Here is a 25554-nt window from a genome sequence, read left to right on the forward strand (position 1 = left end):
CTTTGGGTCACTTAAAATATTTTATTTTTGAAGAATGGAAAAAAATATATAACTCTGTTTCTGTTAAACTTCCAGTAAATAGTTATCGACACTAATGAATTACACAAGTACACAAAATACCTTTTCCAATTTAATTATTATTGTTTAGAATAATAAAGATGGTGTAAAGAGCATTTAATCCAGACCATATTCTTGGTTAAATGAAAACAGTTTTGTAAACAGAATTGCAGGAATTAAGCAGTTCAAGATTTTGTTGAACCTTGTTCCGTATTTAATTCCAGCCGAGCCCCTGCGGTCCCAGTGTTGACCTGGGTCTTATCCTCCAGGGCTTCTCCTTGCGCAGGATGTCCTGCAGCCTGTCCAGGCTCTGCTGATCCTGAGGCATCGTATTCGTTTGTCACCTTCTAACACAGAAGGGCTGATGCCTTTTGTTTAGAGTGAGAGATTAGCAGAACAAGTTAATCTCTTTCAGAGTTTAGAAAATAATGAAAAAGATTAGATATGCATGTCTGGTTGATTCTCTTTGCTGCAAAATAACCTTTTTTAAAGATACAAATGCCTGTAAAGTTTAGAATATTGTACGTACTGATTCTACCAGACACGTTTCTCTTTCTGGTTCTTCCTAGCATAGAGTACCTTAGTAAAAAATATTCAACCCAAACAATCGGAATTTGAAATGTTACTGAAAACAAACCCATCCTTGTCTCCTCTGACATCCTGCTTTAGCAAACACAAGTTAAAGCAGAAACGTCAGGACACAGTACCCATGTACTGTATGAACTAAACCGCACATGAGTTGGAGGTTTTTCCCAGTTTTGTTTGGTTTAAACAAACAGACAAAAGGGCTATAAATTCATTTTAAATGTGGCCTTTATAACCGACGTCTAGACATGATTGCCTGGACAGTGATTGAACATGATGGCTACTGCCGCCACATGTGCAGAAGTGAGGAAAATGATACCTGGGATCTGTCATATTTACCTCTATTCGCTCTCCATCTCTGTTGCAGCATAAATGATGTTCATCGTCTCAATTATTCATTAATCTCTTGAAGAAACTGGGAAGCTAGAAGGAAATGAATAAATAGGATGGAGGGCGAGAATAAGACATTGTGAACTTCATGAACTACAATTAGGATATTATAATGGTTTCAGCCAAGTGATTTATTAGGTTTAAGGAAAGTGTGGTGTCAGCATTTCTGTTCTGCTTCCCCCTACAATACGAAGCACCAGTCTTGCCCTTCACACGGAAAAGCCCCTACGCTGGAAAAAGTCTGTAAGATTATTATTTCTACATTTAGACACGTGCTGAGCTGAGGTGGTATAAAGTTGTAACCGTGTGCTTGTGTGCTCTGAGAGACATTAAAGTGCAACAGTCTTGGAAGCAGTCGAATTAGTTGTGTTATTAGTGCCTCCCTGTATACTGTACATACTGTACTTACAGTGTCTGAATTTGCTACGGCTATAAATCCTTCGCAGTCTTTTTTGGAACATAGTGTTATTACAGTTGTAGGGTGGATAAACATGTGGGAAGGTCAGCAGCTTCACAAAAACCGGAAAACAATATGAGGAAAAATAACCGAATGTGAGAAGGACCAAATATTCTCCAGGGAAGATATTTGCTTGGAAGAGGCTTGTTTCTCACAAGCCAGCTAGTGATGTCCTGTGATAAAATCCCAAGTAAGTGCAGTCAAGGCAGCTCAGAAAGCCCAATTTAAAGAGCCAAAATGTTAGAACAGTGCCTAAATTCTCCTCGGCTGGAAATAATAACATCTTCCAGAGCTAAAGTTTCCCTGGGGGTTTTGGACGTTTCAGGCTTTAGCATTTCCAAAATGTGAGATGATCCGATATAACGTTTGATTTAGCATTGGGATTGTGCCGGAGAGTGGTTAGCACACTGCAGTTTTAATTAGTTGGATCAGCACGTTTGTCATCGGCATCCACAAATAGCTTGAGGGGCACCAGGCAGCTGCGCTGGAGAGGCGCGATTCGGCAGTGTGGGGCCCAGACTGCACTTGTCTACAGGAGCCAGTCAGCCTGGAGCCTGGGGCCACACAGACGCTGTCCAAGGCAGATGAGCTGTGCCCAGCCATGATGTGGCAGATGGGGAGGTGTGTTCCCACGCGGCCTGACCATCCCAAAGTGGGGTTAAGGCCTCCACTCTTACAAGCAGCACCATAGCATCCTTACTGGCCAAGTGATCAGGATCTCATTGGAAGAAGGGCCCTTCCGACACCAGTGTCCCCAGTCACCAGACTGGGGCATTGCTTTAGCAATTCCATGGCTGTGCTGCCGGGCCACCAATATCACCTGCAGTAGCAGCAGCAGCAACGGGCGCAGCTGGCAAAGCTCGTTGGCTTGGCGCTCCTTGTCTCGTTCCCAAGTGCGGTTTGCGAGCGCGGGCCCGGAGACAGGACTGCGTTGCCCTGTGCGTTCTGGATGGCCCTTCGCTCTTCTGAAGGTGCATGCTGCTGTGTGGATCAAACCCTTCAATTCATTTCTCGAAGAAAGCAGGTGAAGGAGTTTTGCACAGCACCAGTCTGGTCCGGGGCTCTGTATTCAGGGGCGAATCGGTACCAGAAGGAAAAGGGATGCGAGACGTTTTTTTCTGTTTTAGAGCAGTACCGATACTGTACGCACACCTATCTTCCACTGCACTGAAAACGCAGCCCCCATCTGCCTGGCTGCTATCACTATCTTGTACAAATACAGTACATCCATTTGTGCATTTTGTTACATCTCTTTTCATGTAATATTCATGTCTCCCTGACCTTTTTTCCCTTTCTTACTTTATTGATGCCCTTTGCCTTTGCTGTTGCAAGAAAGATTTTATTCATGGCTAACATACCGATAGTGCAGTGGACAGAAGAGGGGTCGTTTTCACCCGTGATCCGAAAGTGAGGACTAATTTTATTAAGGGTGCTTGACAGTTCCCAAGCCTAGCCCAGAATTCAGTCTTTGGTTAGGTCAGCAGTAATGGTGTATAGCATACAGGCACCACTGCCAAGATTCCAAATTAAATATGTAAATGACTTTAATGGTTGCTTGAAACTAATTAACTGAGAACCCAGGCGGCGGGCCTTTTGGCTGTTTGTTTGATAATTGTGAGAAACCCATGGATTTACTGGTAAGGTGACTATAGTGTATGTGTAAGGGGGCCAATAAGAGTACATGACAGCTGGAAAGAACCTCCCAGGGCTACCTGATGAGTCAAGGTCTGTGCTGAAGAGTTTGTGAAAAGCTGTCTGGGTTCTCGGGTTTCAGGCATGTGAATGGCTGCCAGAGCATCAGAAATGGTCTCATCGCAGGAAGCCCACAGTGGCAGGTGGCAGTGTGGTGCTGTGTGGGGTTTTCTCCTCAGTCTGCTAGGGGTCCGGAGAGCGAACGTACTGTGAGTGTTGCTTACACATTTGATTTTTCCAGGCCAGCAATCCCTGACATCAGGCTTGGCTTCGAGCGCCACAATAAAAATGTAAAACTCAGTCTGCTGTAGAGTCTTACAGGTCGCCGGTTCTCCTGTTTTAGGGATTATTGTAAAGTCGTTCATCCATAATGAATGCTGAACTTGCAGGTAAATGCAAATCTCAGTCAATCCACTCCCAGACTGGGTTATGTTCTTTTAGCCTTATTGTAAAGAAAAGTGGTTGTTTTATTTATTTGTATTTTGCTTATACAGTAGCCTTTCTGTGTGTTTTTTCTCTCAAATGAAAAGTACTGTGGTGTGATGTTTTTTATTGCTGCTTGTCAGATTGGCTTCAACAGAGTGACGAGGTTGAGGTGGGGCTGCAGCATGGCCCTGTCTTCACAGACACATTGCATCTGCTCGTTTTTATTTTTTTTTGACTGCATCACTGACTTTCAAGTAATCCTAAACAAGACGGAAGAGCTCATTATTTCCAATTACTGAAACGATTTGATATTGTTACATTAAAAAAAGTAAAGGGCTGTGATTTTTTTTATTTTTAGCTTGTTAGTTGGTTTGACAGCATTAAGCTGATGCCTTTAGTGTGTGAATAGCTGAATTTATACCAATTAAAATCATACTGAAGGCAAACTATCTTGGATGACTGCAAAATGCTTTGTGTTCACATTTGTGTTTTGTGTTTTTATTTTTGTAAAAGGGGGCCAGCGTCCCTACAGATAATTTCTTAATTGCAATGTAGCTGAACACCAAGCCACATCACCACAGTGAGATAACAAAGGATGTTTTACTTTCTACACAAGACATTAAAAATTGAAGTGTTTTGTTCAGTGAGACATGAGCGTCAGCCAGAAGCTTGAATTTATAATCCTTCTCATTGCATCCCAAAAGAATGTGATATTGCAACAGTTCCTGGGACAAGCGGAGCCCTCCTGTGATGCTTTATTCATTTGATCTGCGGCTGCAGACACAGGGTACAGTACGTGTGCTCGTACCTGGAACATGGCTGATTGTAACCCATTAGAATGGCTCACCGGTGAAACTGGAGAGTCCTCTCAGACAGCCTGCAGACCTTTCCTCTGTCAGTCTAGCTTGAGTAAATATTGGAGGCTTGTATAGTAATACTCCTCTGACAGGTTATACTGTACAGGTACTGCAGAAGACGGATCCGCAGTGACTCCTGTATTCGACACTCATAGAGGATGGCGAAGAGTAATTTCAAGGCGTTCTAATTTCACTTCCTGTCCCACCTGACTGGGCCGCGGAGGTGCGCTGCTAAGCAAGGCTGGCCGAAGCATCGAGCAGTGCCACAGCGTCACAGATCACGATGTCATTCACAGACCTGACGTTTGTTTTGTGTCCTTCCCTTTCCCTCCAACCTCAGGGAGAGAGAAATTAGCTTTCATAGGAAATCTCGTGCAGTTTTACAAAATGCCCCGCGTCTCTTGCCCGACTCTGCAGCGACCTTGTAGGCTCTGTGTTCTGTTGAGGGAGCAGCACTGGGCCTTCACCTTGCTCATGCACAATGCTATTAAACTTCGACCTCCATTGGAGTGCTCTCTCCAGAATCGGCATCTGTGTTGCGTCTCAGGCGCTCCAATCAATCGGTTTTGTGAGACTCGGAGAGAGGAGCACTGGCGTTCGGCCTCCAGCAGTGCGCCGACAGAGCCCTGAAGAGGGCGGTAGTGACGAGTGTGTGGAAAATGAAAGCATGACAGGGAAAGAAGAGCCTTTTGAATCACAAAGAAACAACACCAGCCCTGAAACCTCTGATTTCATTTTACTGAAGTATTTCCTTGAGGCACACGGGGTGGGGGTTGTGCAGCCATAAATCAAATACCACCTTTATTTTTTCACAGAATATCTCAATGCTTTGCATATTTATGTTTTTATTCCTGCCGGTGAAGCAGAATTATTTTCATTTTGTCTTTTATTTTTTAATTTTGAGTCTCACTCATTTAAGACTATGCATGAGTTACTGTATATATACCGCTGGCCTAGGCAGGCTGCAGACTGAGTGTTTTCTCTTCATTCGAAGTGAACTGTTAGGGCTTATCAACATTGTCATCATTATTTATCATTTATTATTTCAGTTGTAATTAGGTTAAAACCTACCTGCCGGTAACAAGACCGAATGTGACGTTCAGAAAAAGGACAACTGTTGACAGTAACATGTTGCTTGGATTTCTAACTTCTTTTCAAAAATAAATTGTTTCCTAACAACATTGCATTAAACATGAATTAGATCTAAGCCTGGCCAAAGGGCTTAAAAACATAAATCAGGCCAACAAAGTAAACCTTTTGGGATGATGCCATCAATACACCCCCACTCTCCAAAGAGTAATAAAACAGTAAGAATTCTTTTTAATCTCTAATGAGAACCTCTATAGCCAACACAAACCTTTCTCCGGGGAACCAGCCTTTTGATATAGCTCAACAGATATGAAAGATATGACTGAAGGTTTGTTTTACCAGGAGCACTCCATTAAATATTTATATTCAAGTTCTAAATTCTTAAAAACATTTACAAGGAGAAAAAAAGAATCGGTTACAGTTTGGGGAAAACCTGTTAGCTTTGTGTTTGTTATTTCAGACTTTTTTTCCCTTTTTAAGATTGAACTGTTTCAGAATTGGAAGATGTAAGTTATTATAAGCTATAATGATCCTTGAAATAATATTGGCAGAGTATCCCTGTGTTAACCACATTATCTCTGTGTTTGGAGAATTCAGGAGTCTCTGCTTTATCCTGCTGCTTACATCGTGTTTTGAAGACATCCAGTCTGAGAGTCATGGTGCCTCTCCGCTCACCTAGAGACACAAAGCACAATACTAAATTCTTCTAAATCTGGCTGTCCTGTGCTCTCTATCATCCAGTACCACTTCTGCACCATGGAGAACAGAATTTGGTACACAAACGAATGGGATAATTAGAAACCTGTTCCCTGAGAATATCCACGGTGCACAACGGGTTGTTGCCATAGCAGCAGTGTCCGCCAGAGAGGATGCAGTGCTCCCCTGCTCATTTCTGCAAGTTCCAAATACCAATCCACGTTGTGCATTACAACACAATAACACAAAAAAGTCGCAAACAAGAAAAGCCCGTTCAACCCATCTTGCTTAATGAGGGTTTGATGAGTCAAGAAACCCATCTTTCTTGTAGTTAACTGGTCAATAGTCTCCTCCAGCTGTTTCCTGAAAGAAACCAGGCTAGCAGCAACCCTTTGTGCACAAAGTGCGGATTGCTCTCAGTGTTACATGCACTTTGTGAGATAAAGCATCCAGCAGCCCAAGCACTCTGCAACTCACAACTGGCAACCCACTGAAGCTCAGCAGGTGTGAGCCTGGGCAGTACCTGGATGGGAGACCTCCTGGGAAAAGCTAAGGCTGCTGCTGGAAGAGGTGTTAGTGGGGCCAGCAGGGGGCGTTCACCCTGCGCTCCATGTGGGTCCTAATGCCCCAGTATAGTGACGGGGACACTATACTATAAACAGGCGTAAAACCGAGGTCCTGACTCTCTGTGGTCATTAAAAATCCCAGGGCGCTTCACAATAAGAGTAGGGGTGTAACCCCAGATTTCCAATTGGCCTTACCTAATAATCCCCATCTTTGAATTGGCTTCATTACTCTGCTCTCCTCCTGGTGTGTGGGGGGCGTATCAGTGCACTATGGCTGCCGGCGCATCATCCAGGTGGGGCTGCACATTGGTGGTGGAGGAGGGGATCCCCATTATCTGTAAAGCACTTTAAGTGGAGTGTCCAGAAAAGCACTATATAAGTGTAAGTAATTATTATTATTATTATTATTATTAATAATAATAATAATTAAATATCCTGCTTGTCTTTTGGTTGTGAACAGACACTGAGTTTCCATTCTGAATACTTCTCTCAGGTCCTCTCGTAATATTCTGTCCTCAACACCGAGAAGGTTCAGTTTTTTCCGCCTGTCACTGTCGGACATTGATTTAAATCTATACTTTAATCACTTTATGGTATATCCTAGCATTGTTTATTACTTCCCACATCGACCTTGTGTGAGGTCGCACCGGGCGGGCTGGATGTGCAGGTTTTAGTAATGAGGGTGTCTTGCCCTCATGTATGAAAAGGCCCGTTCATGATGGAGCTGTGCGTTGGAGTTGTTCTTCAAAGCCACGGCTGTCTCAAGGCAGGTCCTTCTGGTGTCATTGGCCTTAAAGGAGACCATATGATGTTGGCCTCAGTGGGAACATAAGTCTGCTTTTCCTGCACAGCACCAAAGCCCCCTGCCAGAGTACAGCCAAGGTGCACGTGCGTCACATTATGCATTAGGTGTTTGAATTGCCTCTCTGACAGATCTGAACTGATGAATGAGACCTGTGTGTCAACCTGGAAAGAAGAATCATTTTTATCACTATCGTAGTCTTTGTGTTTAACACGGGATGTTCCCTCTGCATGGTGCTGTGAGTAGGAACCTGCAGCTGAAACGCAACATTGCATCCAGCTAGGAAACACTGTGCTGGGTCTCTCAGTGTCTGCAGGGCAGAGGGGTGCAGTCCTTCTCCAACAACACCATTATTATCCTGGAGGAACTGAAGCCTGGGGCTGTAGCGCAGAGTAATTAATCATCTGGTGAGACATTGAAACTAACCATAGTTCTGTTAAAATGCCACATTCAGAACTGTGTGATTTGTTTCGCTATATACTGTGGATGTTGTCTTTGGTGACTTACTGAGCAGCTGTTTTTATGTGCCACAGAAACATTTCTTGCCCTCCAAATAAAGGCTGCGAGTCATTTTTAATAAGAGAGGGTGTTAGGAAGGCAGATTAATCTGTGGCTGCTTGAAGCTGACACTTCCCAGATTGTCCAGTGATAATAACTGAGCACCTCCCTCACCAGTGTCTCTCCCAGTTCCTTGGACATTCCTTGGACAGGGTTTGCCCTCCTTTGCAAAGCCTGGAACCTCCTAGTATCCTCATTTCCCGAAACTTCAGTTATAACCGGGAAGCCACGGTGAAATGTGTGATGATGTTAACGGGATGTGGCATTGGGAGTCTCAGCTTGTCTTTACTGGAATCCCAGAAAGTTCCATTCAGGGAAAAAAAATGCTAAAGGAACATTAAAGTGTTTAAACATTATGTTTAAAGTGAATGCCTGCAGCCCCTGCAGAGCCTGCACTCCTCTGCTGACACACCGGTCACGAACGAGTGCTGGGTGTAGGTTTGCCAGCGATGAATAATGGATACGGCCCGAGTTCTGACCTGTTAGTGAATTGGGCTGTAAATTGAAATTTTACGGCAGGACCTAAAAAGCCTTCTGGAATGTAGCTTGGTATCTGCGTGTGATCTCTGGCATTGAAATCGCATGCAGTTTACTTACTTTCATCCCCTCCAAATTACTGGATATGCAGAAAAGCTGGCCAGTCTGAAATGAAATGTGTGGACTTTATGGACACAATACTAGCAGAAGCCTAATGAGATTGGTCTGGACTCCCATGTCTTCATTCGTTATGGGAATCTCCACCTTTTATGATTTTTGACCCCTTTTGCTCCTACATGACGAAGCATGAAGGTTAACTTCACAGATCGCACTCCATTACTGATGTAAATAGACCAGACACACACTAGGAACGGTGTACAAAGAGTGTCATAGGAGATAGTGGAAAAATATATTGAACTTCGATGATAAAATTACAAATGTTGGTTTGGTCTTGTTAAAGATGTTCCTGAGGTTAGTATGTTACTCTCAGAAATATACTGTAAAACAGAAAAGTTACTTTTTGTTTTGAGGTGTAGAAAGAAAAGGCTGTTCTGTAACTGTTCCATATTGACTACGCATGTGGTTAGAGTGGGATGATGATGATGATGATGATGATGATGATTATAAATTGAGTAATATTTATAATAACAATAATAATTGAGTCCAATTGTTTATGATATAAACATTATGGTTTTGAATTGTAATGGAGTTTTTCTTTTAGTTATTAACGGTATAATTTAGTCTTAAATATTTTGTAGATCGGCTGTGTTCAGGTAGGCAACAGCAGCTTTGGGGTTTGCACTGCGACATGTTCACACAAGGAAGGGCTGAGTGGCAATGACTGGAAATAGAAGAAGCAATCTGTCCTGAGAAAGTCACATTTCACGTTATACCAGGTCATCGGTGCAAGTTTCAGCTTGCTGTTGGTTTTGAGGAGGTCCTCCAATGTCTGTACTTTGTGAAGAGCTTTTGTGTCTTTGCAATTCAAGAAAGACGCTCGTATTTCAAGGGAGGGTGTGTTCTGGGCTGGGGATGGAGTCTGCAAAGGGGGCTGACAGTGCATGTTGTCCCGGTAACCAGCTCCTCACTGATTCCTCTCATTGTGACAAACAGAACTTTCCTGAGAGCCCTGTTCCCTGTATGTGTTTCTCAATGAAATTCTAAATCCACTTCCGCAGAAAGTGGAATGCAGTTTAAGCTGTTATTTACACACCTGCCTGGAGCATAATCTTTGTGTTCAGGCAGTGGTGTTCCAGCCACAGATAATTCATATTGCGCCATCTGCTGTTTGACAGCAGGTCCCTTGCTCTTGTTTTAAAACTAAAGCCATGGCTTTTCGGTAGTTTGCGTATTTTGCATATACTGTACATATGTGTATTTTTGTGTTCATAAAACAGACAAACCATGGATTTTTTATTTCCACAGTTGACATCTTTAAATGTCCTGTTCCATTACTTTGAAGAGCAGCTCCTGTACTGGCCCTGGTCACGACATGACTTGTCACCCAGATAAGATCCCCGCCGTCCTCACTCACCATTATATTGTACATGTGCAGGACAGAAGATAACGATTTCTGCCAACGCAAAGTTGAATTATGTTCCAGAATTGAGTCCTTTTGGAAATGTAATGTCCATAATACAGAGATAATCACCAAGAAGACAGATTTTGTTTTTTTAAAAAGAAGATGGTGTTAAAAAGATGCTTTTAAATATCAAATACTATTAGACGGAGCAGACGACCTTAGGGAATAACCTACAGGATTTGAATTGTTTCTTCCATCACTCCCCATTTTCATCTTTTCGTGGGTTTTAAACTTGCAGCGACTCCGCATATGATCAAGTAATTGCAAGATAGAATCTCTTGGGATGTTTTTTTTGCAGATGGAGTATTTACTGCTGCGGGCTTCCCGGAGGAATGATTAAGGGTGTAAAAAAACACGCACCATCAAATGGTGGAGATGTGTCATTTGAAATATAAAATTTAAATATGAAACAGATTTTGCCGTTGTCCCATTTTTATGCCTATTTAGAGATTTGAATTATTCTTGAAATATTTTGCCCACATTCCTCCGCACTAACATACTGTACACCCTGAGTTCTGTATCTTTAAGGCATTTTTACTGCCTTCTTACAAGGCTGAATGAATGTCTGAATTCCAGTTGTGTTTGAAAACATTTCCTCTGCCTGTCTTTTACAAGCAAGGCAGCGAAAACTAATTGTGTTTTTGAGCATATGCCACTACTGCTGTACGCTAAGGTGATAAAACCCAAGGGGGTCTGTAATATCGACAAAGGAAAATAACCTTGTAAAGCGAAATGTATATGAGAGAGACTGTGAATAAAGTAGCCAGTGGAGCAGTGATCAAAACAAGACACTGGGAGGCATTTTCAGGGTGCAAGAGAAACTTGAAAACCGGTGGGGTTCACACAGATTGCTCAAGCTCTCCCTGACATTGACTCATGAGGTCATTAGACTCTTCTACGAAGAGGAGAAGGAGTGGCATGGTGCGGAGGGTGTAATTAAGCAGGCTGATTGGAGAGGCTCATGAGGGCCTCAGTGAGACATCTGTAGCCCAGGGATCTGTGGGGCTTGGGGCAATCGATTGTGGAAAGACAAACAGCCAGGCAGGCAAAATAAACAAGTCACTAGGGTTTTTCTAACTGGCTTCTCTGGGCTCAGATTAAGGCTTCAGCTATTTATCCCAGATACTTTAGGTAAATGCCACCCTGCTTCCTCGATGAGCACAAACCCTTTCCTGAGGGCTGTGTGTTACTCTAATGCAGCAATGTGCTCTTGTCTAGATGTGACTTTGTTTGGTTGATGTTTGGACATGGAAGGTCCCCTTGTGCCGAATCCTCACTGTCATTTTCAGAACCATGCTGCGCCCAGATTTGCTAGACACATACACGCAATAGATGCATTTGTTAAAGAAGAAGGTGGTTTGGTATTTGGCTGCAGACATAAAGACATGGTAGGGTCTGTTTCTAATCCTTTGAGTCTGAGGCTTACAAGAGAATTGATCTGTGTACTACTCAGCGGTATTGCACTTATTTCTAATTGATTTGCAGACCTTCAGAACCTAGCATGGCAGCAGACCGAGCCCCAGAAACCTGACCCGACAGAGAATGCTGTCTTTCCTAAACAGATCAATGCCTGCAGACCAAGGCTTCCCCAGGGCTGTGCACTTTCTGGTAAAGAAAAGAAAACTTAAATCCCTCTGGATGAAAAATCTAGTAGATCTGATTTTTACTTCCATGTACTGTAGAGCAGATGTGCACTTCTAAAATCCATTGAAGAAAAATTATTCTTTGTTGAATGAAATCAATTACTTTTTTATATATAGGCCTATACACTATTGAGCAAAAGTCTTGGACATCTTAAGCACAGAGCCTATAGTCTTCTGTTATTCTGTTATTAACTGCTCTGTTATTTACAGTCTATGGCTTAGTTTGAATGAGAGGAAATCATGCTTATTGTTTAGCAGATGTACACTAACCAAAATATTCAAAACCTGTATTACAGCAGGCCAAGATAAACTGTACCTGAGCATTTAGCATCAAGGTTTGTAGTAATTAATCCATCACATTTACCGGTCAAAACTAATTGAGCCATCGTCCAGGTGTTCCTCACTATTAACATCATGATTCCTCTCTACACATTCAGAAAATTAAAAAGAATAAATGTTGTGTTGCATAGATCTAGGGGGTTGTGTAATACAGATTTGGTTTAAAACCGAATAGCTAAAATTTCAGTAGATCACTGTAAAACTGTTTATGCAAGAAGATGGAAAAACAGTGAAAAGTTAATCAATGCAAATTGTCTAAGCCTGCATTTATTTACAATAGAAAACATTTGATTGACATTCTATGAAATGTTAAGGCAAAGGTAAATGTGGTTTCAGAAACCCTTCTTATTCCTGATAAGAGTCACAGCAGCCCAGAGCCTGTCCAGGAAGAAGCACACTCAAGGCGAGACTGAAAGCTGTGCAGGATATTGGTCCACTGCAGGCCACACACAAGGCATCGAGACATTGCAGAGGCGCTAATTACCACAGCCAGGTGGAGACCATGCAACACCACACAGAATCGAACTCGGAGCCCAAGAGCTCCGAGTCCACGGTGCTCACATCACGTCACCTTACCAGCGCTCGGTGAAACCCCACCTGAGGGACCTCCGTATCTCACCTGCAGTGCATATAGTATGAGCTGTATATTTCCCTGTGAATGTGTCCGTTTCCTAAAAGCAATAGAAGTGTGTCAATAATGAGTGCCGGCATTAAAAATAACATGTATGTTTCTGAGACATGAAATTGATAAGTTATTGAATACATTTCTGTAATACAAGTTTGTGTTCTGGCTGATTACGCTTATTATCCATGAATAACCTGTTCTGACGTTACGGATCAATCAAAACACACCACCTACAATGTGTTACATTTCTCCTCACCCTCCTGCTGACTCAATGAATCACCAAGGAGACGTTCACATTAAATTTAATTTAGATGAAAAATTGAACTCACTTCTATTCCTGCAACATGCTACAAATTAATTGATATCCATGAAAAGCAATTCTGCACAAGAGACAGCTGCAGTGCCTTAGTACAGAATGACAAAATGTTTTTTTGTCCACATGCATGCTGAATTAATAATTTGCACACCAAGGGGAAATGTATTAGAATTTAATAAGTAATCAATTAACTGATATACATCCAGGCAGCATGTTTACGGAGTTATAATTTTTATTTTCAATGTTTTTTTTTTCTCTCTGGCATTGAATTTTCTTGAAGTCGAAGGAAGATTAGCCGTGGAAAATCCAGTACAATTTTATGGTTTTGTAAAGTAATTGATGTGACATTTATACAGTCTAATTGGTTTCAAGACTCTAAGCCAGGCTTCAGACGCAACCAATGCAGAGTCAATTTGAAGATAATAATTAGCCAGCTATCTTGAAGATTGCAGTCCTGCCCACATTTTTCATGCTTTTAAATCCCAAGTTCTCATGCCAGCATGACATCTACCCTTATTCCAAAGAAGTACTCATCTTGCATTTGTGATAAAACAAGCCAGAACACCTACTAGAATTGGAAAGTGGGTTCGGATCTTTATCTGAACTGCGTGCCCAGCCCTGTAGATATTGTACACATTACTGTGCCATGATGGGAAGTACTTCAGTGTGGGACAGAGATTAATACACTTGAATTGAGTAAGTCCTTCTGATCTTGCCATCTCACGTGAAATAAATGGAAGAGGGGAGTGTGAATGATCAGTTATTTCTCATGGCTTTAACAGTGACTCTTCTTTTAGTCCCACACACAGTAGCGTGCGTGTGGCGCACGTGTAATGTTGAGCTTGCTGTTCACTCTTGATAAAACTGCCATATTCTCTTTATGAATTTGTACCACAAGAAAAATAAAGTAGTTCTCTCCGAAAGGGTTTAGTGACTGGTTCCAGTCATGCAACTGACTGACTGCTCAGCCAGTCCTCGCTGAACAAAGATCTTTGTAGCATACACACAGTATACTGGAGGGAAAAAGTCCTTTTGAGGTGTAGACAGGCGTAGGGAATATTTTACATATTTCTGGGAAATGATGTATTTTGTTAAATCAGATTCACCCAAGAAATTCACAAGACCAAATTAGATTCTGCCTTTTTCTGCATAATTTAATATTAATTAATAGTGAGATGCATTTTAATGGCACAGTATGATATACTTGGTGGCATTAATCCACACCACCAAGTAGTAGAGGTTATTAGGTAAGAAGAACTTTTCTACATTATTTTTTTCCAGACCAGAGTCTAAGCCAGGGCTCATCCTGGTTTCCATAGCTGGGGCCACTGGGGTGACGTACTTTACTCCTGGTGCAACAGAGGAGAGCTGAACCCCCAGTCTGTCAGTCATCAGCCCAGAGATTTACCCACTGTGCTCCACTGCCTCCTTGTCCATTGCTAAGCACATTAAATGAAAAACGTCTTTACCTCTATCATGTAAAAGTAACGTTAAAACTCCTTTTTTGCGAGAACTGCACTTTGCAGTGTGCATGAAAACACTGTTAGAAATGTCTTTCTTTTAGAGGAGAATAATACAGCAGAAAGGCAGAGGTATAACCTATGAGCACTGCTTATTAAATCAGTCCGGTCATTAACTCTGGAAAAGGACAAGCCATTGTATGCTTTTGAGTTCTTTAGATAAAGATTATCATCTGGGGTCAGTCATTTCTACGCTTGTGTGCGGAGATGTGTTGGCTGAGACAGATTCCACTCCCTGTAATTGGTCAGAAAGTCACTGTACTACTATTGAGCAGACATCCCCCCTGGCTGGAACAAGATGGCTCAGGAATTTTCAAGAAGGCTGAGTGACATACAATTAGGCATCTTGATGTGCAAGAAATCTGTCTCCCCAGCCCCCCCAGACACAGCCCTGCAGAGCTGCTGCGAATCGCTGGCTGTCTGGAGCTCTCCTGTCGTTTTCTCGTTTTCTCGTTTTCTCAACCACTGGGCTACCTACAGCTGAAAGTCATGGTTTCCTTTATTAAGCCACAGCGGATAACCAAAAAATACTTTGAGTGTTATGCTTACGATATTTTGAACATAAAAGGCACACATAGTAATTATTAAAATTAAATTCATAATTCGGTGTCTGATTTGCTGTGGACTTTTATTTCTATTGTTTTTGATTCCTTTCAAATTCTCTCCTTTTGGATGTGTACTCTGCCTGTAACCCATAACTTTAATGAAGTGGATTTCTGAGAACCCAGAGTGTCACATAACTCACTCGGCAGTAAGTTCTCGTTTTACCTTCACTGTGTTTTATAACTCATGTGCCTCTTCCAGTTATTTATAATATATACATTATGATATCCGCACGATGGGGTTCTTCCATTTATGGCTATTATTACATTTACTGTTTGGATTATTTACAACGTGTCAAAAACTCCTGTCTTTGGGCAACCTGAACTAAAAATCAAACGGCACCGCAGGAGGCGGTGCAGCTGGTGAGAAGTAACCACGAGGATCCTCTTGGTGTTGCACAGTAGTATCGGTAATTGTGGAGTGAAACAGTACAGAACTCAGGAGAATCGTTCATTTGCAGATTGCTGATGCTGTACGCGTTCTGACTTCAGAAGCACTGATTACAGTTCAGCCAGCTGGTTTCCCCGATTAGAGAAGGTAAGAACATCAAGAGGGACCTTTCAGCCCATCATGCTGGTTTGATGGCTTCTGTCTGATCTCTCCCAGAATCGGACCCCAGAGTCTCAGCTGCAGGGACCCTGCAGGCCACTTTGCTGCGTGTCTCTCTGTGACTTGAAGTGCCTCCTGTTTCCTCTCCTCAATGCAGCTTCTTTGCACTTGTGACTAGCCTGTCTTTACAGCGGGCCATTCTCCAGCATGATAAAGCAATTTGTCTTAGTTATTCATCAGATAAAAATGTAAAAGGTTATGAACCCAGGTGGAGTGTCTTTTCATGGGGACAGAGTGCATTCTGCCTAAACAGAACGAAATGCACATTTTTATTGCACTTCACCCCTTGCAAACTCTAGAATGACATCTGCTGAAAGACTGGGCTTGGGGAGGCAGGAGAAAAAAAAGTGCTTTATTTAATGACCACAAGTTGTTCAAAAAAGAAAGAAGGCTTGTCAGTTACTGATTGATGTCATGCCTCCATGTCGATCTTTCATCCCACATGCTAGAGGAGGATATGCAGTGGGTATATAGTGTCAGGTTCCATTTTCATGTCAGGACCAAAAACGACTGGCGTGAAATGGGCTCTGCCAGTTCAGTTTATTCGCCAGCGTGCAACAGTGTATATATTACACTGAGGCCTGCTTGCCCTGCGCGTGGAAGCAGTTTGCTTTGTGCCAAAGAAAATTTGAAGCCCTTTGCTGGCTTTCATCATATCTAATGCCAGATTGGCCCTCAGTAAAGTGACAGAGCAGCACGAGGAACCACCCTCTGGGCAGTGCTGCATGCGATCACCTCTTTCCTTTCTCTCCCGCTCGCTGTACGACACTGCTATGGGGTGTCTCACTGTTGTCCAAGTGGAAGAGGACTCCCGAGGGAAACTAGGGGGACACATCTTTTTTTAATCAGAATTCATGAATAAGCAAGAATTTTTAGGAATTCCTTTACAGGGCATCTCTTCTGTTTAGAGAGCAGAAAGCACTGGGGCTTCAGAGCTGAGACAGCTGTGTGATGAACGGAGCCTCTCTGTGCTTTCCTCCCCAGTCATTTGCAAGCACTTGAGTGCTGTGTGTTTACTGCTCAACACGCGGTGATTCGGCTTTAATACGAACTGCCCTCTCGTCACTAACATATTGCTTGGAGGAAAACACATTTGAAAAAGGTCTGTGTTCTAGGATAAATTGTGCAAATTGTTGACTTTTTGAAAATCCCCTATGCCTCATTTATAGCTTCATTTTAACAGCATTTATTACCAGTACTGGTGACAGAGATGCACATGAATTGTGACAATTTTGCGAACTGAGCAAAGCAAAAGCATTTCAAACCAGAACTTCACTGAGAGGAATGAGGCACTTAAAGCTTTCAGTTCATCGGGAGAGACCGTTCACCTCTTAGTCTTTGAAAATCACCAACCAGACTTAAATAGAGGGTTGTGAAAAAAGTCAATGAGCCTTTCCTCCATTTGTATCGCGCTAATTAGGAAAGCGTAAAAGGCACACTGTTCTGTGGGAAATCACGCTTTTCAGGCTGTGGCCATTTAGTCTTTTCTTTTTTAATTGTGAAGACAACACGGTGGCCCAGTATTTCTCACTGCTGCCTCGCAGTGCTGCGGCCCCAGGTTCAGTTCCAGCCCTGGGAGCTTGTATATTGTCCCCATTTTCATTTCGGTTTCCTCCTGAAGTTTTGGTATCCTTTCACAGTGCAGAGACATACAGATTGGTTAATTGCCCCTGAAGTGTCAGCGTCGGGGTGGGGGTCTGTGGGTCTGTGATGGACTGGCATTCCCACCAGGATGTATCCTGCCTCGTGCCTGTTGCTTGCCGGGACAGATTTCAGCTCTCCTGCAGCCCTGGATTGGATAAAGCAGTTAGAAAATGGGCGGATGAAAGTAGAAAATGTATTTCAAAATTCAAAGATCAAACGTGTGTAAGTAAGGAAAGATACTTCTGCGTGAATAACTACAACGCAGAAAGACTGCAGTATTCTTCTTTATGCAGAAGACTCATTTCCTAGGCTGCATGTCATTTACTGGGTAGTTAAATACACAGTTTGTTAAAAATTGCCAAATTCGGTGGATGACTAGATTGCACTGCATCTGTCAATAATGAATCTGTTATCTTAATCCTCTTACCACAGTTTTGCATTTCTCTGTAAACTTTTCATAACCATCTTTCAACCCTAAAATGTTTGCTTTTAGAACAATGTTGGTTTTGATTGGAAGTCAACACAAGTTGTTCAGACAGTATGTAGGATCAACAGACTGCCTGTATGATGCAATTCAATTAATTCTGTTTACACACCACTGTTATTCTTGAGCTTTAACCGGATGGAGATTCTTAAATTATTTCTTTGGAGAATTGCAAGTTAAGTATGTTATCCATAGAAAACACCGTCTGATAACGATCAAAAAATTAAACATGACAGTAGATGAGTTGAGCAGAAAGTGAACATGATTCTACACAAATTACAGCATAATTCAGAAGAACAGAAATGTTTCCATTACTGTCAGATATGCATCAAAGGATGTTTTCACAAAAAGGAAATGATAGTGAATGCACTGCATACGTTTATATAAATATCAGGATCATACAGAATGTCACAATAAAATGATAACAGTTTCTCATCAGTGGTTGCTTTAGGAACCAGGCAGATCTAGAAGTGACTGCTTGAGGTTAGGTTTCTTTTAATTTTCCCCCTGAATCAGAAATGCTATTCACAGAATTCCAGCTTCCAGCTTCATGGGGAATTGAGCCTGAGCTTCTGGATGACATTTTTAGCGAGATAGGTTTATTAGCTCTGACAGTAATGATGAAACCTGAAGAAAACTGGGGAGTGGTGGAGATAAATTAAAATAAAGTAATAGATCAATAATTCAATAATAATGTCACTGTCCAGGTTTGTCGAGGTCCCCTATGCGCCTCGAAAGCGCCGAACCGGTTAGCTGTCCGGACTAGAGAGCAGGATGTTGTTTTAAAGTCTCGGCACGGGGGCGGCTTACAGACTGCAGCAAACAGCACGATGCCCAGCTGAATAAGTGGATTCAAATGTAATTTGCTTTGGATAAAAGCTTCAGCCAAATAAATAATAATAATGAGCAAATCAATGATAATTGGATATACTGTACTGTAGGGAGCTCTTGTTCTGTCCTGCGAGTCAGACTGCCGCCTTTCCTTCACCTCCCTTTGCTTTTTATTTTTAACGCTTTTATTATTAATAATATGTATTATTACATCCCTAAAATATTGAGCTTTATTAATAACACACATTATTATAATAATAATAATAAAAAAACTTTATTTTATATAGCGCCTTTAAAGGTGGCTTCTCAAAGGGCGTACCTTAACAGTTCGATAACATTGTAACATTACATTATCAATACCAGTGGTTATTACAGTTATTAGTTGGTATCCTTATTCATAAGTATTTTGGGATGCACACGTAATGCTGTGGCGTGTACAGTGACCGAAGACTGTGCAGTCGAGGAGAGTCCGGCACGTGAGTCGGAATGTGGAAGGCAGTGCACTTGGAGCTGTGATTTTCAAGCCCAGGCTCCCGAGAGGCACCGCTGAGCACAGAAATTCCATTAACAGGTCCTCAGCTCTCACTTCTAGTGCGAGCTGGGCTAATAAACGGAGTGTCTTCTTGGGTGAATGGTTGTTCTGGAAATACCCATCCTGATGCCTCTGATAAGATCTCTTTCGGCACACGTACCTCTTGTTTCGAATTCATGTTAGTAAGAGCTCATGTCAGAGATAAATACAGTAGCTGTAACATAAAGAAGATAGATAAACATGAAAATTTAATGATACAGTCTATTTCAGACATTCTTTAGTGGTAGAAGGTGCTCCAGCTGTCTTTTGTGGTGAAAAGAGTTCAATTCATTTATGGTTAATCTAGTTTCTCATTTTGTTTGCTGTGGTGTTATCTTTATTTTAATGGATTTACCTGTTAGCTTTTTACACCGTGGTTTCTTTGCTGATTCAAATTTTTTAACATTATATACTTATCAACCTGTCCCGATTTCTAAAATAAAGCACGGCTGAAATAGTTATTCTTTTTGGATGAGCTGCCTACGTATTTGGAAAGGATTGTATACTGGCACATACTACTGTATATAATACTGATCCCTTGTTTTAATGAGGACATCATAAATTTACTGTGTTTAAAAATGGATTGTTTCCATAACGAAAATTTCCATTTTTATCACTCAGTTCCCATGCTAGGAAGGTTTTGTTGATCTTGGCAAATTAAAGTCTTGCTCATCTGTGCAATGTCATTATCTCTTGGCGTTAAATTATTTGATGATACAGAGACAACAAAAACATCTGCATAAGGTACACAGGACATATTTGAAGTCTGTTATTTAATTGTGTGTGAAGACTCTGCACAGCAGGGTTGTATTCCCAAAGACAGAGGTGGGCGTAATGTTTCTGCAATGCCTGAGTCCAGACCTCCACTGCTCATCTTTTCAGCTGTGCTGCAGACCCCAAATTCTAAGTTACTGAAGTGAAAGTAACTAGATTTCTTAGCCAGTAGCACTGAAATGTACTGCATCTTCTCAAATGGTCCGCTGGCTCTAAACTGTACGCATGACTCCTATTTGTGGCATCAAGCCCAGCATGAGTTACTGGCTCAAGAGATCACAGGACGACTGGCCAATAGTGGCAGTGATGTCTCTTCTCTACAAAGACAAGACAAGAGCAGAATTATTCACTGTCTTATTAGGTGGATCTTTTTCAAACCTGGGTTCAGAGTTGGGACATTAAGGTACACAGGACAGAACACACCTAGAAAGATGCAGAAAGCATTTCTTTTTTCTTGTTTCTGGTGTAGCTTGATGTAGCACGACAAAGTTGTTTTTCCTCATGCTTTTCAGAAAATAACATGCTGATCCAGTCTAAAATTAGATTGGTACTATTAAGGTTTTCTTATCTTCCTCTGTATTTTTTCTGAGTTAAGTCTTATTATCCTACTGTGTTCCCCTAAGCCAATTCTGACTTTAGTTATGAGGTCAAAAGTTCAGCAGAATACAGCAAATGACTCCACTCAGATCAGAAAACCTTAAATAACAGGCACTGTAACCCAGGGTATGCACTTTTTAATGGGCTATGTATCTATTACTCATTTATTAGATTTCCAACCTTTTCTGATTAAAGATTTCCTTTGTATTAAATAACTCTCAATAGGATCACTCAATTTATGCATTAAATATAATTGAAGTATAATCATTCTTTTGAAATTTCAGGAGCTCAACAGCAGGTTAACACATCCCCTGTGCGTGCTACCAGAGCAGACACGCCGTGTGATGGTGTGTGGCTGAAGAGTGTGGGGTCACAGTAAAAGCAGCCCAGGAAAGAGTACTCCACGCAGAATAGACAGCAAAGAAAAGGCAAACAGAAAACAATACAAGTGGCAAGCACTCCCCGGAAGATTGCAGCAGGCAGGGGAAGAAAAGGCTGTAATTTGCGCTGCATAGGTCTGGCCTGGGTCTCTGAGCAGCCCAGTAATTGAAAAGACCCTTCCCTATGTGAGACAGAGCCAGCTGGGTGATCTGCCTGGATAGTCCTGAGGTTGCAGTGAGTATGCAGGTGTGAGGAAGGGAGCAGGAGAAATCCGTTATTCCATCAAATCTTGCTCTTCTAACTGCAGGGCACTTAGACAGTCAGAGGAGACAGCACACCTGGGACCCTCACAGAACAGGGAGCTGCACACTCTTAATGTTTATTGCCCTGCTCCGATGTCTAGATTAGACGAGCAGGGTTCTGGAAAATGGAGCCTTCTGTATCCCCAAACAATATGCGTCTTTACCCTGGCTTTTTATTTTGTTTTACATCTGAACAACTGTTTGCTGTTGTAGGTTTTATGTCCATTCAGTTGAAGGAGCAGTACCCTCTCTGCCAGTGCGCTCAGGCAGTATAGCTATAGAGCTGTAGACATGTACCCCTCTCTTTCCCCAGGGTACAGGGGACTTGAACATGCTTCGGATTGAGGACTTTCTTTGCTGCTGCTGCGCTGCTGCTTTGCTGCGCAGCTATGATGGCCTTACTAATTACTGGAAGTGCAGTTGCAAAGGACTTTAAAATGCATGCATATCAGCACCTGGAACACAAGCGCTCATTAGCAAAACCTCTAGGGTATATCTTTCTTTTCAGAACAACTATGATTGCGTATCAGGGAATACATTGAATTATCGGGGTCCTCCTGCCTCTGAGCAAGAATCAGTGCAGGGCAGATAGTGCAGCGTATCTGTGCGGCTCCCTGTGCTCCTTCAGTGTTGATAACAGTGGTTACTCTTCTCCAGGGTGCTCATGTTGGTCCTTTAAAACTCAGGAATTAACCTGATGAAATTTAACGAAATGTTTGCAAACTACCATTTATTATACCAAACTTGTCTGACACTTCCAGGACAGGAGAAACATATCAGAGCATAAATGTGCTCTAGAGGTGCCTTAAAAAGACAGCAATTAATTTAAAAAATCAACAGCTGTTGGTAATCTTTAATTTGATACTTAGATTTACTTCAAATGCTGTTTTTGAGGTTCTTAATTTTAGGGGTTTGCGTTTATTTTGTGATTGATTACAATGGAAATCTTCCATAATAATAAAAACCACAGATGAGGTGCAGAAATACATACACAAACAGATAAGGATTTTATATATTGCTCAGTTGGGCATATCAATAGTAAACGTTTATGCTTTGTTTAGTGATCTGATTTTCCTTTGACTTACTTGCTAGATCAAGTGAAGCACAAATGAGCTCTTATAACATCTAGCCTTTCATGTCAAATTAAAACTCTTGAATTGACCCCAACTGTAAATTTTGTTCATCAAAATGTTGAAAAATTAGGTCAAAAGTAAAAGTAAAACAGCATAGAGAGGTTAGTCACTTGGCGATTGTCGGTCACTCTCTGCCACACAGTCCATGAGAGGAAAGCAACAGACAGGACAGCAGGCTGAAAGAAACCGGTGAGGATATAAAATCTGAAATCTGAATGAAGGACCTGCTAATGCCAGACCCAGGTGGTCTGTGAGAATCGCCTCTGCCGCAGTGTCCACTGACAGGTCTGTCATTCTTGGCATCACACACACTCACAGTAAACGCTGATCCAGATATTCCCCACTGAATGCAACTGTCTGTGAGCTGGAGGTCTGTACCCGCCGATTCTCACAGCACAGCACACTGAGCACCATAGCAGCCCAGTGGGTAATGTCAGGGAAGAGACCTTAAATAATGTCCTCTAATGGAAACACATTAAGGACTGGCTATCTTGGTCTTCTGTCAGTGGAAACATGTCAATCAAAAGGCGTTTAGAAGAGAAACCCAGAGCAGTAGTAGCTGGAGAGAGGACAGGGTTTTTTTCACTCCAGACTGTTAGCCTCTCGGTTTTAAAGAGCCTTTTGTTGCTCCGATGTTTTAAAGTTTTGTTGAGCTGGATATCCTGTGTCGGGACAGGGGTCTTAAATTCTGCCAAGACCTGAACCTCACTTGGGAAATGAAAACTTTCACCTGACACCTGAAGAAAACTTTCAAATAACACCTAAAGAAGGCTCCACAGCCGAAACGTTGTTTTCTTTCTTCTTTTTTTCAGCATGGAATAAACCGATTATTTCTTCCCATTACTGAGTTGCTCTAATTGGCAATTGAATTGTTTGCATTAGTTTCTTACCAGAGCATGATAGCATGATCAGCACAGTTCCTTAAAATATTTGCGGTTACAATGACACCATTAGAATTTTTTTCTTTTGAGCAGCAAAACAAGAGAATCCATCTACAATAAGGGTATTAAGTGAGAGCTGGATATCACTTTAGACAACGGCTGCAAAAGACCTTGTAAATGATCTTGAATCTGTTTTAGTAAACAACTACTGAGAGTTAAATTCCCAATAGAAGCCAAACCACACTGTTAGTCCTTAAGGGACTAATTTTGAGTGCTCCAGTGTTGGGCCACATAACACTAGATACATAGAAAGTGAGTATCTCAAGCTAAAGTTCAACAATAATTGAGACTGTATCTCTCTCCATGACTGTAGATAACGCGTTTTCGGAGATCCTTCCTGGGTGAACCTTCCTGAGCCTGTGGTGGGAAGCTTTCAAATCCTCAATGTCCCCAGGCTTGAACATGTGGACAGAAGAAACGCAGCACCTGAAAGGCAAGTGTCAGTTCTTGTGTCTGGTAAATTTAGACAATTACATGCCGAGATCCCAACTCACAGATATCAATATCGCTGTGCATTCTTTGGTGAGTCAGAGACAAAGTCACACTTTATTGATATGAGATAGGCTGTACCAGAGAGAGGAAGGGGCAGGAAATCTTTTTATATCCTTTAAGCCAGCCATGTGTTGCTGCTTTCTGCTCTAATGCTAGAATAAGCAGAGCCACAATATCAGACCTTGGCAGGTTTCAGAGGAGCTGAATCACAGGGTCCTGCAAATGTGCCAGACAATCACATGAACAACTCACAGTGCTGCCCTACAGAGGAGGATGCCCTCCCTAGATGGAAAGGCCTGTACCATCGAGTGGAAGTATCTACAGACCAATTAAAGAACAAAGCATGAGAGACTCATCAACGCTGGTCTGCGAGAAACACGTCTTCATTTTTTATTCTTTACTGCCATCCTGTTTACTGGTAGTGAAGGCAGGTCTAACAGACACAAGTCAAGGAACTCGGGTTTTTCCTTTTTAAAATGCTTAGAATAATTCGATGTTGCCACTTGTTTGTTTTTGATTCCTCACTTGTTAAAGTGTGAAAAAGTTTTCAAAAAAACTCCACTTTATCTAATCATCTGTGAAGAACCTATTGAGTTTGCAATCAGCACTTTGTTACTCAAGAGATTGAAAGCAATTATGCTGGAATAGATGAAATAAAAGAAGCTTGATCTCTGAGATCAAATCTTCCGTCAGCCTGAGTGAAGATGTTGCTGCTCTCTGGGTGTTGATGCTCCTTTGTGGCTTCAGTTGCCTTTTCACTTTAAAAGCCGCAATTTATCATCTCTGGGAACTCGGGTGCTCTGGCACTTGTAATGTTTCTTTTATAATTCAGTATTCACAAAGATGCAAGCCGCCAGCTTAAAGATAACCCGGTGTCCTGCTGTTGGTGCAGTTGTTTTAATATTTTTCGTTAGCTAATCTCTTTTTATTTGGGAAAAACAAAATGCTAACACACGAGAGTGTTTACAATCGAAAGAAGGACCCTTGCCCCGTCCAGCCCGTCTGTTAGTTAGTTGCTAATTGATCCCGGGGATCTCATCCGGAGTTTCGGCAGCTTGTTCCCCACTCCCACCACCCTCTGTGTAAAACAAGAACATAACACAAAGATATAAGAAAAGAGCAATGCCAAATTCTCACATGACCCGCTCCTCCAGCCCACAACAACCGAAACCCCCCTTCCTCCCCAGGCACAGAGGACCCCGAGAACCCCGAGAACCCCCTCAGCTAGCAGGGTGCAGGTGTAACCTGCTCAGCCACAGCAGGGAGAGCAGGGGCCCGCTGACACTAGGAGAGGACCAGTCGACTGTGCCTCCACCCACAGGGGGCCCAGCAACACTGGAGAACCGAGCTGCTCTTCCCCGAAATGGGGTTTGGAGATTCACCCCCAAAAAACAAGTGATGATGATAATACTTGAAGAACTTGCCTCTACTGAGTGCTTTGCCAACCACTTACACTGCATCATGATTAACTCAGCTGGTTTATTTTCAACCCTTAGATCCTCTTTCTTCTTATAA

This window comes from Lepisosteus oculatus, chromosome 13 (assembly GCF_040954835.1).
Source record: "Lepisosteus oculatus isolate fLepOcu1 chromosome 13, fLepOcu1.hap2, whole genome shotgun sequence".
Taxonomy (NCBI): domain Eukaryota; kingdom Metazoa; phylum Chordata; class Actinopteri; order Semionotiformes; family Lepisosteidae; genus Lepisosteus; species Lepisosteus oculatus.